Source organism: Conger conger, chromosome 3, assembly GCF_963514075.1.
Source record: "Conger conger chromosome 3, fConCon1.1, whole genome shotgun sequence".
Classification (NCBI taxonomy): Eukaryota; Metazoa; Chordata; class Actinopteri; order Anguilliformes; family Congridae; genus Conger; species Conger conger.
Genome location: NC_083762.1, coordinates 53091338 through 53108509, shown reverse-complemented (window position 1 = coordinate 53108509; position 17172 = coordinate 53091338). Strand labels below are relative to the sequence as shown.

At 42.1% G+C, this 17172-nt stretch overlaps 1 protein-coding gene across 1 annotated transcript in view; it reads right to left on the bottom strand.

Moving 5' to 3' along the window:
• cyfip1 (cytoplasmic FMR1 interacting protein 1) overlaps nt 1-10326 on the bottom strand; it is a 55037-nt gene extending 44711 nt beyond the window's left edge. The window contains exon 1 of the mRNA XM_061236031.1: nt 10030-10326. The gene's annotated coding sequence lies outside the window, so the exon portion shown is untranslated. The remainder of the gene's footprint in view (nt 1-10029) is intronic.
• Nucleotides 10327-17172: the final 6846 nt, after the last annotated feature.

Here is a 17172-nt window from a genome sequence, read left to right as displayed (position 1 = left end):
ACACCCAAATTCATTCCTATTGTCATTTCTCAATACCTCCCTTGCTAAATGTAAAATAAAATGAAAAAACTGTTCTATGCAAGTTGTGATAGTCTTAATCTACTTGGGGTGCAGAACTCCAGTCCTTGAGGGCTCAATTTTTGTTCCAACCAATTGCCTTCTTTTTAATTTGCTGACAGCTCTATAAATGACCGTGGTTCAAGCCTGCACTGGAGCACAGTAAAATCATTAGGATACACAGTCACACGCTGACTGTCTGCAGCTGTAGCTGTACTCATACACATCAGACAAGATATGACTGAGAAAATTAAATAATTAAGACTAGAAGTAGGCACAAAATCCTGAAATGGATCGGCCCTTGTTGAGTAACCCTGGTCTAAACGCATCTCAATCGCCACCCTATATCGAAAACACCACCTTTTTGACACAGCTATGCATCAATACTATATAGACGGTGGGTTCAGCTGCTGTGGTTACACATCACTGAGGGAAAATTTTTCACCATTGGGGAAAATTTACAATTGGCATGCTTTTGCCACATTATTAGTGAACAGATCGATGTGCCCTTATTTTTGGTTCCCCTTTGCTTCCAGCCTGTGATTGGCAGGACTAGCAGGTGATGACAGCAGAGCATCTCCGTTCAAGAAGTCGACGGGTTGGGTTCAGAATATCAGGGAAACACTTGAGGGGAAACTGGCCCTTTGCAAGAGCTCAGCGCTTTATAATTACATTTTAACGTCTAGCAGATGCTCTTATCCAGAGTAACCGACAAAAATACATGACAGTTAAGCGTCACAGTTGAGCGTTCTGACGCCGTGCATCACCCGGGTGGGATGTATGAATTGGTGGTATTGAGTCTCCCCTTCATCACTGTAAAGCATTTTGAGTGATAAAAGTGCTATTGATAATGCTATGTGAATGTTGATTTATAAGTATTATTGTTATTAATAATACAAATTATTATTATTATTATTAGTTTGGCCGGCTCACGTGGAGCAGCATAATTGGCTCACTGCTCCAGAGGGAGGGACTTGGCAGGGTTAGTGGATCGCCACACAATAAAGCACCTTGGGCACCTTGGAATCACGGTCACGAGCATGAGACGAGATGGCTTGAAGAAGGCATGTCGCTCTCCTTCGGGCCGCTGAGGGACGGGGTGCGAGTGGTGTATCTAATAGTAGCTCTAATTGGATCAGACAGTGTATCAAATTGGGAGAAAAAGGGAAAAATCGGAAATGAAAATTTTTTTTTATTAATTAAAACAATTATATTATGTTGAAAAAGTGTTTGAGGGTTGCAAGCTCTATGTCAGATTAGGGCCAGTAAACTCCTACAAAATTCTCAGAGAACAGTTACACAAGCAAGGACTCCCGAGTAACCGGGTGTGTTTTCAGCCGCATTCGGGGACTAAAGGGGGTCTGGGGGAGCTGGGCGACCCGGGGGGAAGGGAAAAGCTGCTCCAGCACAGAGCCCCTCTATGGGAGGAAAAGACAGACCCAGCCTGTGGCCTGAGACAGCTGCAGAGGGTAGAGTCTGGCGTCTCGCTCTTCACAGGGGAAGCACATAATCGCTGGCTACAACTTCCTTTCCAGACACAGCAAAATGGAGGGGGCTGGTGAGCTCTCCACCATTTAGCGTACATTTTGGCTTTTAGCAGACACTCGTACCAGCTTACTCATACAATATATTACGGAAGAAGCAACTGTGGTTTAGTGCCACAGTACAGTGGGGAATCGATCCTGCAGTTTCAGCGTTACACACCCAGTCTCCTTACCGTGACAGTGAGGTCCGCAAGTATTTGGACAGCGATACCATTTTAAAAGGGACTCGATAGGGATGCACGCATCTTCAAATATGAAGCTGACAGTCTGCACTTTGTATCCATATGGAGTGAATAGTGTAGGAATTACTGCCCTTAAAAGTTTGTGTCACCGTCCAAATATTTTACGGACCCAAGTGCATAGCGTTATGACAGTAACCATTGTAATGGGCTTTCTTTTCACGGGTGCCCCAGGCCTGTATCCCTGCAGTTAGGAAACTCAGTATTCACTGGGGCCTGACGGTCAGGATAACATCGCACCACCCTAAAGAGTTTTGGGACGGAGGTCTGGGCTGGGTCCTCCACTAGTGAGAGGAAGGAGTCACTTACGAGCCTGACGTGTCAGCCAAATTCATGAGTAGAGGATTCACAGCAAGCAAAGCCAAGGGCAATGTTTTCACACCTGGCCACCACAGATGCAGAAGTCCCATTGTTTTTAAACACCATGGCCATAAATACTGAGGACACCAGCAGGAGGACAGAAGAGGAGGGGCAAGAAGGGAGGGATTGGGGAAGTCGGGGACAAATATACAGTTTCTCTCTCACTCTAGTCTGTACCAAACAGTATTCTCTTGTTCTCACTTTTAAGGCAATATTTTACTCTGTTGGTCTGGCAGTCTCTCTGTCAAAATGATGCAGAGGTGGTACTTGATAATTGCACTCCTGTGATCAAATTTAACATCTTGTTTGTGAATTATACTTTTTAATGGCCAGAAATGATAGATAATGACTGTATGATCTTTTCACACATCCTCCTCCATGCACACTCGCTAAAATAAATTGGTTTGTTGTCATATCTTCAAAGTTGACAGTGGTCACATGAAGGGAAGGGGGGAAATGCACCCAACCTATAAAAGCGGATATTCCGGGTACTTCATTTCTTACATCACAACAGACAATGACGCAGACTTGAACCACACGGAATAATAATTCCCGTTTCTTTGAGCCAACTGTTTTCAGTGTCTTCACATGTTTTCTTTATTGATCATAACATTTACACAGCCATTGGTAGCATTTCAAGAGAAAGCTTTTAGTCTGAATTAAAAGTTGAAAACGAGAGGTCACATGCTTGGTAGAAGTAGAAGGCAAGTGTAAAATGACATTCCAAAGATGCAGCCTTCCATGGGGCTGCCCGACCACAAGTTGAAAACATTAATCTGATAGGATACAATTTCGGAAGCTTTTTGAAAATAATGCTTGGGTGAAAAATAAAACTAGATTTCCCCCGTCTGAATGCAGCAAACTCAGGGCAACGTCTGACCATGAACTAATGTAAAGCACTCCATGCAGAGCCGACCGTCAGGGTGAAAAAGGCATAAGCTAAGACCTGCTTCCTGTTCTTCAGTGGCCTGGTGCAAAGTGCTGATTACAACACAGCGCCGCATTGGAGTAATGCTGCCATTGCGGTTACAAATGACTGAAATCAACCACGCACAAAGCTTGTATTAATAATGTTTTTTCATGCAGACACCGATCAGAATTTAGCGGAGGCAGCACAAAATGATACTTAGGCAGCTGCCTCAGAATTCGCTATGCAAGAAAAACCTTGCTCTCTCCATTTAAGTGTGTGCCTGAAGGATCTGCAGGCTGTCCAACTGTCACCACACAGTGGGGTACTGTCCACACGACCTGTGTGCCCACACTGTGGCCTCAGCCCCATGAAAACACTCCTGTAGGACACAAATGCTTGGGTCATACGTTTTGAGTCTCACTCTGCCCAAATTCAATAAAACCCCAACATTTCAAATCGTTACTAATAAAACTGGAGCGAGACTATGGTAGAAGGGGAACATAACCATGAATCATGTGGTCCTTTCCTACTTTGAGGCCCTCTTCCTCCTCAATTTGTAACATCCTACCATATTCCTCAGCGCTCACTGCAGCAAACTCTGCTATTGATTCAGGACTTGGAAGGAGGAGTTGGCCTCCCACAGATTCAGAGGAAGAAGGCCCACGTGCAACTCAACAAACAGATTTGAGGGAACGGGTATCCTCACTGGCAAGTGAGGAGAAGCAATAGTCCCAGCCAACTGAAACTTCCTCTACTCTGGGTGATGCCTGAGCCAATTGTGCAGAGCCCTCCCAAACACCAGAGATGATCCATCCAATAAAGAAGTGCCTTAACAGGATGAGACAGCCAGCAAGCAGCATTCTCCAATTCTGGAATTAAGCTCAGCAATATGTTGGTGTCCCTCGGCGATATGCACCCGCAAAACTGATACTAATGTGACATCACGGACACGCTGATAAAATGAAGCCATTAGGGGACACCAGGCCCAATCCAAAACAAGGACAGAGACAGAGACAGAGACAGAGACAGAGACAGAGACAGAGACAGAGACAGAGACAGAGACAGAGACAGAGACAGAGACACACACAGACACACACAGACACACACAGACACACACAGACACACACAGACACACACAGACGCACCTGCCGGGGAGAAGCGAGACCAGCCCCCACCGACACCCCTGTCCTCTATTCATTAGAGGGATTTGTGGTGTGAAACAAAAGGGCTCGTTTGATGCTGCATTGTTTTCACCCTGGCCCGCACAATAGGAAGCAGCCTGTAGGTTCACACAGGCGGGTCAGCCGCGCAACGTTTCTAGTGCGGCATGCAGGGGAGGCTGAGAGCCGATTCTCTGCTCCTGCTCAGCTGCTCAAACCGAAAGCGCCTGGATGGCATTCCAAAAGGAAGTGGCGTTCCGGCACAAGAGCGAGAGCTAGGCAGAGGCTGCGGCCCGTCTCGACCTGTTCCTTCCTTCCTGAGGAGAAGGAGGGGTGGCCTCTCTTAGTTGAGAAAGGAGAAGGAAAGAAACAGTCAGCTCAGCTTCTGACTAAAAACATGCCTCACTTGCAGGTTTGGTCATGCTTCCACCGTGAAGGCTAAGCACCCATTGTGTCAGCCTGATGTCCTGGGGCTTTGAGCATATTTGAGCATATAACAGCGCAAAAACATCGAATATTACGATTATTATTTACCGTAACGGTAAATAAATGAACCTCCAGTGGCAGACGGTTCTCTGTATGGAAACTAAGTTGTTAAGTGGTAAGCAACTGCGGTAAGCATCCCTGATACATTACCCAAGCATCCAATAATTTTACTGCTACATCAACCAATCAGAGAAAACAGTCCGTGACACTACCACAGCAAGCAAAGACTGTCTGTCACATGAACACGCTGGCCAATTGGAGCAGAGAGCAGGGAAGGTTGCAGATGATATCAGGATTTGTTTGCGTGGTCGGTTTGTGATTTCTCCATAGCATCTTGAGCAGCTAACTGCATTTAAAAAAAGCATTTAATTATCTGAATATTCAACAACACTAAGGAAACTGGGGGAGTTAACTTCCTGACAGTTAATAACTCCCCCAGAAGTTAACTTCCAGAAAGTTAACTTCTCCTCTTCGCACTTGTACTTGTGTTTGATCTGAACTTCGTTGTACATTGCTCTGGATAAGAGCGTCTGCTAAATGCCTTGTAACCAAACTAATTGTCGCCAAAATTCACATGAAGCAGATGCCTTATTTGTTACAACTTATTTGTACAAACTTATTTTACAAACTGTTGATTTACAGTACAACCCTGTGTAACCCCCATGGGATTTTCAAGGCTGGTTTTGTGGAACAGCAGGTGGTCACCAACCCTGGTGAATCAGAAAGCCTCTTCACCGACACGGCCATACTTTAAATCTTTTTACGGGTGGGACTGGGGAAAAGCAAAGCATCACAGCTGGAATCTCTTTTCCCAACAAAATGGATAACAAAGAGGGGAAATGGTGGCACAACATTTCAATTTTGAAAAATAAAAAAGCAGTAACTAAACAGACCGTTTTTGAGCAGTGACTCATAACTTCCTGACGTTCACCCTACTTGCTCTCCCTGAGCAAGTCAGATTGGTGATCTCCCCACTAAAGCCACATGCACCGAGAAACTATTACCACTTCCACTGTACTGTACTGCACTCAACCTCCCATATGCAGCTGAAGAACATCAAATGCAAAACAAAATCCTCCTGACTACAACAAGGCCACATCAATAACATCGTAACACTGCAAGTGGTCATGAGACAAAGCAGGCAAATGCTAAATGGCAGTCATGCCAGAGGATACAACCAGAACCAAAGTTCGAAGACAAGGGGGGGGGGGGGGGTGCTGGGGGGTTGTGCCAATGACAGCTGTTTGTGTTATTGCAGGGGCGCCAACAGCCAGCAAGAATAAAGTGGGTTAAAACCAAAGGTGGTCCCAAGGACACCGTCGCTCCATTCCAACATGCAGCCTTTCCAAATACTGGCCTTAAAAAGAGCACAAGGAGGAGTCGGTCTCCGAAAACGGCCACACCCCAGACAAAAATAAATAAAGAAAACCAGGAAACAGTTTTACACAGCTCGCCGATTACTTGTCGCAATCTCCCAAATAACAGCGCAAGCATGGTCTGTGAGCAGTAGCTAAGGGTTATGGGTTCTGCTCGAGTGGCCAGAGAAGGGCGTGTGGCCCTCAGGCACAGCTGACGGCCTCCGCCTGCTGCTGTTTCCGTTTTCACTCCTTCCTAAACCTCAGCTAAACCTCAGACGCTTGTTCCTCCACTTAGCCCACCTGGGTGCCACCGGGCGTCGCTGTGAAACCCAGGCAAGTCGTCTCTTCACTACCCTCTGGCTCAGAGCACAAATACCAATCGCTGTTCAAAGAATGTGGGGAAATACTGCAACACGTCGATGTATCGCATTTTGTGCATGCATTGGCTGCGGTAAAACGGCACACAAAAGCGTTAGATTAATCAGTCAAAAATTGTAACGTGTTGAAAGAACAACTTGTGACTTCATACAGTTACACAGGCTCTTCCTTAAGCACTTGCCTAAGGCTAAGCAGGCATAGTGTCTCTTCAAATCATAACTGAAATCCTTAATCCTTGTGAGTAAAATGTGGTAACCACAGACACACAAAGCTCAGAAATTACTCATCAGCAACCTGTTACAGTATTTATAATACTATATCTGATGCTGTTCTGACTATAAACAAGTATGTGGCAAGGCATGTTACATGCATTCAGTTTTTCAGTCAGGATAAAATTAGATTTTTAGTGAGATCTTTAATAAAACCTAATTTTATTAAAGATGTCAATTAACTCACAAATTACAAAATGTCCCTTTGAATATCTAGTATAAGTAAAGGTTGCAAGCTCTACCCCCAAGTAGGGTCATGGAGCAAGGAGCCCAAGCAGACTTTCTTCAGTAACAAATCCAGCTATAAAGAGACACTGGGTAAAAATGCAAGCTAAAAATGTGAATGTCTTTGGTAAGACTTATCTAGTGACTATCTTGATAAGTCTTACCAAACCAATAATGCAAAAACTGCTCCAGTGTGCTCCTTGGTAATTGAAACCAGACAAAATGGTGCAGGAAAAACCAGCATCACTGATACAAAAAAGGTAATGTACAGAAAATGTACATTCACAGCCTATTTATGGGGCGACATGGCTCAGGCAGTAAGAGCAGTCGTCTGGCAGTCGGAGGGTTGCTGGTTCGAACCCCTGCCCGGGCTGTGTCGAAGTGTCCCTGAGCAAGACACCTAACCCCCAATTGCTCCTGACGAGCTGGTCGGTGCCTTGCATGGCAGCCAATCACCGTCAGTGTGTGAATGTGTGTATGAATGGGTGAATGAGAAGCATCAATTGTACAGCGCTTTGGATAAAGGCGCTATATAAATGCCAACCATTTTTACCATTTAGATGTACTCTACACTCAGCAAAATGGAGAATGCAGTTATGGAAATGCGCTATATAGGCTATAGTGATGAGTGAATAAATATGATGAGCCAGCGATCAGATTAAACTAACAAGCAAGCTCAACTGAACTGAACAAGCTTGTTAGTGGGCTATCCAAATACTTTATACTTACAAGCAAAGTTAATGTCACCCAAGTTTTTGCCAGTGAACCATGATACGATAGGACAAGCATGAATCACAGGATTAACAAGGGAATGATCTGAACAAGAGATGTCATTTGTGCCTCGTAAATGATGATTCACACCTTAACTTGAGACTTGCGCCATACTTCTGGATATACATCATTGAAGTACTATTCCTAAACTGAACAAAATACCTTTCATCTACATCTACAAGTATGGGATGACATTGACTCAGGCGGTAAGAGCAGTCGTCTAGCAGTCGGAGGGTTGCCGGTTCGATGCTACCCTGGGTGTGTTGAAGTGTCCCTGAGCTAGACACCTAAGCCCCAAATGCACCTGACGAGCTGCATGGTAGCCAATTGGCATTGCTGTGTGAGCGTACGAATGGGTGAATGAGAAGCATCAATTGTACAGTGCTTTATAAAGGCGCTATATAAATGCCATCCATTTACTATTATGTTAACGGCATTGTCTTTTTTTCTGAATGCATGCATTTTTTTCTGAATGCTCCCTTTTCATTTCAATCGTATTTGTATTTCAATCTATAGCTGTTACAGATTGTCGGTTAACCCTTGCTTGTTTGTTTGTTCCTTTTTAATGATCACAAAATACAAAAACCATGAAATGGCACAGAAAAGTGAACTACGATTTCATAATGCAGCTTAATGAAAGAAGTTAGCGTACAGACAAGATGTATCATACAAAATGAAATTAATGAATTTATGCTGAAAACACAGTTATTGTGTTGATTTTAGTATTTGTGTTTCAGACGTGCATCTTCCACAATAAGCTGTTATTTTTCCACCATCTGCAGCACACATTAATTCTATGTGAAACATAAACTGACTGTATTGCATCAATGCACTTACAATACTCATACCGCTTTACCTTCATATAAATGTATTATTTCACAAATAACGAAAGCGAAAACAAGAACACACATTTGTATTCGATATTGTGAACTTTGCCAATTCGGTATTCAGCACCATTTCCACCAAACAAGTTAATTTTAGGCGAATTAATTTAGTTAATTCTTTGTATCTCCAACGTATTACTCCCAGGTTTCCTTTTCTGAAATGTGTAGGGTTTTTTTCTGGGGGACAACTACTTTCGTTCATTATCCAGTTAAATAAGCTCGACAATTGATCTATAGGACGTAAGACAACTTACAGCAGTGAAAGATAATAGATTACTTGCGTATTATTTCTACGTTTCCAAAGCTATCCAATAACAGACCACTGATGCTTCTATATCAAATCGATTCGATTCAATATTGCGACCTGCATAAAAATAAAAACTTTCAATTGTGGTTCAGAGACTTTACTGAATGGATGGAGCTAACAGGGCGATGCCAAAAATGCCAAAAATAAAAAAGCTACCAATGTAACAAGAATGGTACGGATCAATTTGGGTAACCAACTACACCTTAGATGTCAAATAGGCTAGCTGGCGTTAGTTGCGTTTCACCCATTTTGCTTAAATCGTCTTAAATATTAACAACGTTAATTTACGTTTTACAACGTCATTTAATCAGAAAAGTATACACACGGTCAATTCAAATTATGGTCCAGAACTTCTTGGAAGAGATTAGCTCTAGCTAGCAAGATAACTTACATTTTATCGGCGTGCAAAAGGCAAGAGATAGCCAGCGCTAGATGGCTAGGTAGCATTAGCAAACCAGTAAGTTTTAAATGGTGTATTTTAGTTCTACCTTCTGGTGTGATTATTCTTACGTAGTTTATCAAACGTTAGCCGGCTAGCCATGAACAAAATAGTCTAAGAAATATTATGTAAATGTTATGTCTAGATTTAAGCATACAGATTTGCACCTAGCAAAACTAATTTACTTGACTCGCTAGTTTGGGAAATGTATCCATTATGGATTTCCACCCAACAACCTAATCGTAGCAATCCACCTTTTTAGGCGGAGCTCTAGCTCTCGCAAGTTTGTCACGTAACTTGGGTACCTAGTTTAGTAGTTAAATTAGCTAACGTTAACTCGGTTCGAAACTTAAAATCCACAATTCGCTCTAACAGCCGCACACAGTATGAGTCATAGGCTGGCCTACAAGAATGAGCTGAAAGAGTCAGTGACTATTTATCGGAAATAAACAGCAATGTTCCCTTTTCTATTTATACCTAACAAACGTTGCTCGCTAAACACCCTAGCAATGTAGTCATCTTGTTAGTTTAGTTCGCTTAAGTTACCAACAAGATCAATCTAAGATGTAGCTAGATCACAATCGTAAAGCAAATCTACAAAAAAATGCAGACAACACCCAAGATTAACAACAACTTTCTTACCTTAGCAATCCGTCTAGCTAGCTAAGTTAACTAGCCAACTGGCTGTGCAACCCAAACTTCCTGAGTAAATCAAGGCAAAAATCCAGAGGGGTTGATCTTTTAGAAAGCCCGCTGGGCAATGACTGTCCCTCGTCTTTGCGTCAAAGGAAAACTTGTTAGCTATCTAGATAGCTAAATACTTTTCAAAACTTTCCTTTTTCCGGTCACCGCCGATTCCTGCCACGGCCGACGGTGATCACAGCCAGGCAGGGAGAGAACCCGTGCTGGGAGTTCCTATCTCGCAGCTAGCGAACGAGTTGGTTTAGGGAGCAGGAAACTTCGGTAGGGTGTAATGTACATAATATCCGCTAGGGGCGTACAGTTCAGCGAAATATTTAGGACCACTGGTAACGTTTGGCACGACGAGACAATGTTGTTATTACAATCAGCAACTTATTTTCATTTTATTTTTTTATTTAGTTTAAACATTAAATGACGTTACTTTACATTACAATCACTTAGCAGGCACTATTAATCCAAAGCAACGGCAGAAATGGGGAACATCACTGGAACAAAAAAATCATAAAAATGTGATATTGCCATAAATGCGACACCGCCACCCATTTGTAATCAATAAGTGCAATGTTATCATAACAAATAATCATTTGTAATGCAACTAAAGAAAGTGCCACAAGACAGAATCAGATTTATTGACCAATTAAATTTTCACATGCAATGAATTTGACTCAGTTTTGCTCATAAAGATCACATTAAACAAATATGCAACTGCAACTTCAGCTTTTTAGAAAGATTATTAGAAAGGGAAGATAAACAAAGGGATATTAAGGATATCAAAATAAATCAATGTAAATGTAAATAAATGAAAAAGAAATCTATAAAAATTGATAGAATTACACAAATCACGAGAGTAGTATTGCACATGGAGTATAGGTAATAGCAACTGCAGTATAGTTAACATATTATACAGGTACTGACAGTTAGTGAAGGGAATAGATACCAGCTGTAGAGAGCAAGGTGCAAGTGCAAAGTGGTAAAGTGGTGTGCATTCAGTTATGCCACTGCCTGGGGAAGAAGCTGCTATAGTATCAGTTTGTTGTTCTCATTGTCTGGAACCACTTCCCAGAGGAGAGAGCTTGTGATATGTGGTGGCCAGGGTGTGAGGGGTCAGCAATTATCTTTCTTACAAGGTTTCTGGACTTGGAGTCATAGTAGGTGGTCCTGGAATGTGGGCAGGTTGCATCCTATGGTCCTCTCCACAGACCGGATGACAGTCTGGCCCTGTCCCTTATGATAGCTGACCTAACCCAGACAGTTATGCAGGAGCTGAGGATGGGTTCAATGCTGTAAGTGTAAAATTGAGCCATCAGAGGCAGGTTGAATTTTTTCAGCTGTGTAAGGAAATTGGCTACATCTTCCGCTAGGCCTTTTTGATGATTGCGGTTATGTTCGATAACCTATTTTTACAACACCGCAGATGAGCAGCAGCCTTCTGGATGAGCTGCAGAGGTCTGATGGTGGAGGCAGGGAGGCCAGCAAGGAGGGAATAGCAGTCGTCCAGGTGGGAGATCCACCTGGACTGAAAACCAGAACTCGTGGGCTTAAAGGGTTCTATCTACGTTCTGAAATATTCCGAAGTAAATTTTTTCATGCTTGTAAACAGTATTTTTGTTGAAAACTTCACACATGTATATAGTGCCCTATAACCAACATATTTATGACACTAACTAATTGGTAAAAAATGTCAGTCAATTCTCAGCTGCCTATATTGTTTGAGAGTGGTAGCAAAAGCGATAGGCCTACCTTTTTAACAGTGAACTTAATTAGCCTTGGCTACTTTATCCACATCCTAGTAATATTTTAGTATCAAAGGTGACACTAGAAATAGTTACTGAATGAATTCATGTTGAAACAATGTGTTTATTGTGGCTAGAGTGCTATGTGTCTCGTTTACGGTATGTCATGTGTTGTATTACGCTGCTCCAAATGGTTGTTCATTAGATGTCCATTGGCTGTGTTTGTAGCAACTGTCACATTGCACAATTTTGGCAGAAAATATCTGATACTGCCAGGCTTCCTTTGGAGGCTAAGATTCACAAAATTGGCAGTCTGTGAGTATGTCACACAGAGAGATCCAAGACGGCTGATTTGGCTCACGACAAAATAATTATTCTGCAATTTGCTAATTTTGTCTGCAACTGCAGAACCGCAGCAAAAATCAAACACACTTTAACCCTTTATAGTTAACAAGAAAAGGTGTGGCCTGAAAATTGTTGTGCTCATGATAAAATGGGGTGGTATTTTAAAAAGCAAGAGAGCTTGCTCATTGCAAAGGATCTGTTTTCTGTATCCAAATTTACTGCAGTTTTTTATGAAATGGAACATAATCAAAGAAAGTAGTTGGGAACTAAAGAGTGTCAACATACTTAATTTGTGCAACAATTAAATAAAATTAAATAAAGTGCACTCACTGCCAACTTATCTTTTTTAATTTATTGGTCTTCTCCTGCTGTAGCCCATCCACTTCAAAGTTTGATGTAATGTGTGTTCAGAGATGCTCTTGCATACCCCTGTCGAAACATTTACATTTTAGTCATTTAGCAGACGCTTTTAATCCAAAGCGACTAACAAGTGCGTATGTTGTTCAACAAGTTAAAAACATAAAATCTATAAATAGCAAAACACACATGAAGAGCAGTTCTAACCAAAAAACTATATTCATCATAAGTGCAATTTTCTTTTTTTAAAGAAAAGTGGCTGGTAATTTAGAGCAGGCTTCAGGGTGCCGTCGTCTAGAGGGCCCACATGGGGAGGCTGCGGGGGACCCTCGTCTGGATCTCTGGGCAGTGTGGTGGAGCTGTGGCCACTTGCGGGGCCTTATTACTGAGTGGAGGCTTTTGGGGGGTCTTCAGGTACAGCACAGTACCCATGGTGGTGTAGGTTCCCACACCACAGCCACCTTAAACACCCCTCCAGCTCATTCCAGGCCTCTTCCTCCTCCGAATCATCGAGGGGCTCCTCTTCATGGCCCAGCCAGGCGCTCAGGTCCTCTGTGGTCCATCCTGGGGCTGGGGTAGGCCTCAGCAACCAGGCAGAGATGATCTCCCAGATCCCCCAGGACAGGCTTCCAAGTCCTCCCACATGAAAACCCGAACTGCTAATGTGACTGCTGACAGTGACCAAAAAATTGTGAGGGAGTGGGGGCCGGAGTCCAAGAGCGACCAGGACAGGATTCTAGTTACCCACGATAAGTCGGATAACCACTGATGTAATCTAGGAACCCCTCACAACTGTGTGGGGCCACTAAAGGAGAAGTAAAAAAAAAACAGGAAAGAAACTCCCTGGCGAAACGCCAACTGAAACAAAACCACCAAATCAGTCGAACAGGGTATCTGCAGACTAGCACATCGTTTGTCTTATCATATTTTAGTTATATAGCCAGCTAGCTACATAGCCAAATAAGTTGCTTGCTTAATAATATAGTTGGTTAGCTAAAGTGAAAACTTCAAAAAGACAAATAATATATATCGTGTGTAGCACACTAAATTCAACATTTCATAAAGTCACCTGTTCAAACATTTTCTTACTAGAACACTACGAAAAGATGGCAGGCTCTGTCTGGTTTGTCACTGTCAGCTTTCCAAAACAGTGCATGAGAACACTGAACCCAAAAACTATGTTTTAAAGAAGAGATAATGATTGGCAAAAGCCAAAAGACAGGAAATTCATAGAAGCACCGAGAACATAATCTTGACCTATGCACTGACAAAGCTTCAAACACACAATGCATTAATACCTGGGTACTGTAACTATGGTGGTCTACTTCAAACAACATGTACCACTGGGCAGGCTGCTGAGGATTCAATCAAATATTCTCTTTGAATCAACAACCAAATAGATTCTTTTCAGAGGAACGCAGGAGTTGATTAAATTCTAGAAATCAAGTATTTTGTTGCTATATGTACTTAAAATGTACCTATTATGTGTGTTGTTACTTTCTAGTAACAGAAGCCATCCATCTTCTGTAGGGTTGTGTGAGCATAGTTTTTCTTTTCCATTTGCTCATGGTTAAGGTTAGGATTTGGGGAGGGAAATCTGATCCAAGATCCTATGGGGCAACCTCATCCCAGAGTGCAACAACAGAAAAAAAAATGACATGACAGCTCCATCACACGATCATTTCAATAACTGTTCGCTAAATATATGTTTGCTAGCTTGCTACGTGACCAACCAACCATAGGTGACGAAGTTTGGCTAACTTTACTGTTCAAACTAGCTAATGTTACAGCACGATCAAAGCCAGTTACTAGCTAGCTCTGCCTATGTTGCTAGCTATGATAGCTATCCATGTAATTAATGTAGCAGCGGGCAGTGAAAGAGAATGAATAGAGAAGATGTCATGCCTCATACCAGGATGTGCTAGCTGTTGATATCTGTGGGAAACGTTATATTAAGGCAATGTTATTTTGTAAGCTTGGTGGTGACAACTAGTCTACTGCTGTTGTTGGTTTATGCTTTACAGGACTTAATAACAAAGCTAGCTGCAGGTTTCCATCATAGCTAAATTGTGTTAGCTAGCTAGTTATGTTAACATTACTTTACCAACAAGCGGATATAGACTAGCTAGCTAAGCATAGAGCTAGCTAGCTAACCCAACAAGACACACCGACAGACATTCGATGGATAGAATAGCTACAGACTAACCAGAGATGCTGTTTTTTGTGGTATAAAGTATGAGGATGTAAAGACACAATGTTACTTAGTTATTTTGGGAAATCAGATCCTAGAGCAGCAGGGTAACTTAAGCCTGAAGTATAGATAGATAGGTAGCAAGGTAAGTAACACATTAGTTGGGGTAACACAAATTTTGTTTTTTAAGTTGAATAGCTTAATTATAGCTTTGTACTGTTGTATCGCTAGATATTAGTAACTAACAATCTAGCAATCTATCAATAGCTAATGATATCTGAGCTAACTTCCATCTTGAAAGACGTCAGAAATAGCCTGTCATGACAACAGGTGCGCCCACATTTAAATCCACTACCATCCGCCTCCACTCCCTGTCCTGGAAACCTTGTGGACTCCCTCCCTCCAGTGTCCCATTTTTCGAAGTGTAGGAACAAAACAGCTAAAACTCCACCCTCCTCCACTCCCCCAGCATAGTTTCAGTGGAACTGCTCACACCCACATAGGCTACTATGAAAACCAAACCCACAAAATCTGGCACTGTCCAGATCCAGAAAGCAGAGATGGCAGGGAACCATTCCCCCAGTTAGGCGATGCAAAAATTTTGTGTTGTTATTATTACACATATCAGATTACGAAATGTCGTTTGGCATTGGCACAAAAGGTGGGTCATATCCGACAAACAAATTTGGCAATTTAAAACAGGAAGTGGGTTTATGTATTTGGTTGTAATCCACATAAAAGCAGCATGTTAACAAGCAAGATGCACATGGGGGCGCTAGTGAACACACTGTCACAAGTTCAACATCATCACCCTGGATTTTTGCAGAATTAAACATGTTTTACATTGCAATAACATTATACTAAGTGTAACTGCCTCACATTAGTTAGTTAAGTTGGCACCTTACAATTATTTTGGTTCCAATCTAATCTTATAGTAGTCCAAGGGGCGGAACTATTCTTTGCCGTTCGAGTTTCCGCCGGTAATAAATAAAGAAACACCTTGCAAGCAAAGTGCCAAAAGATGGTTCAAGAAGAAAGAATCACAGAAAGGTGTTGAATTATTCAATGAGTTTAGTAATACAAATTAGAAGAAAGAAGATAACAAGAAATAAAGCTGCAACTAAGAGATTGCATTTCACATAACAAGTTAATGTTGTTTACCTAGCTTTTCGAGTGGAAGTTTATTGAAGTTCATTGTGTTTACTTATGGGTAGGCCTATGCTGTAAATATTTACTAAGAACTGGTAGTAGGCTAGAGTAAAATAGAACCAGCAATATAGTGCATTTAAGGGCGAATGGCTATTAGGCTACTTAAGGCTAATTAAGAGTTAATATTTTTTTGTTTTGTTTCATTGTCCCTTGTGGTGATTCAAGTTTAAATAACACTATAAACTACAAAAATAGGTCAAAATATTGTTATTAGCTGCAGGTTATAGGCTATATATCAAAATAAGATAACTACTCAACTAAGCTTAAGCTAAATTTGATCTAACTTATAATACTGTATAACGAGGTAATTACTCAGGTAAAAGCTAGATTAGATTTAACCCAAACTAAAGTAAAAATTAAAGTAAATCAAGTAAAATGTCAGAGCCTGAGTCTTCCTCTGAGAGTGATAGAGAGGGAGCTGAGAGTGACAGAGTGTAGGTGAAGACATGGTGCAGCAGCACTCCACAGACATGCAACCACAACCAGCCGAAGGCACAGGAGCTAATAACAATGCTCCCTCACAAGAACCACAAAGAAGACAAAGAGTCCGTAAGTTAACCGAAAGGGGCCAAGAGCTGCACGATGAGCAAGTAAGAAGAGTTGCACATCGTTTCAGTGTGAGCAACAAGAATGGGAAGTCTATCACTAAAGATGCCCATCAAGTGCTGAGTGGACACTACTCAAACAACCTGCTGCACGAACACATCACAAAGGTAAGCAACACCTCAAGTATCTGAACGTTGTTTATGAAGAGTTAAGGCGCATCAACATTCCCAACCATGACACACATCGCAGAGTAGACACGTGAAGCAGTAGCAGTAACAAGGACGATCATAGAGACTGCAAGAGGTCATCTAGACACAAGAACGGGTGAAGGTCAAAGGGATGAAGAGCAAGGTGGGAAAGAGACAGCGTCTGTATTTAAGTCTGCAGCCTCAGACAAAATAAGCATCAACTCTCACCGCACCAAGTCCCCCGCTCATCCTCAAAGCAACTCAAGAGCAAAAAACACTCAAGCCTGTATTCTGTCAACAGACTAGACGCCGCTGCTGAAGTTGCTGCCAATGAAGCCACTTTAGAAGCACTGCTAGAGCAAGAACATCATATTGAAGAATTTCAAAGAATTGAAGCTGAAGCTGCCCATTTACGAGCCAAACAAGAGGCCGAAACTGTGGAAAGACAAAGGGTGCAAGAAGCCAAGTGCAGACAGCTAGAGTGACTGGAGACAATTAAAAAGCTAAAGGCTGC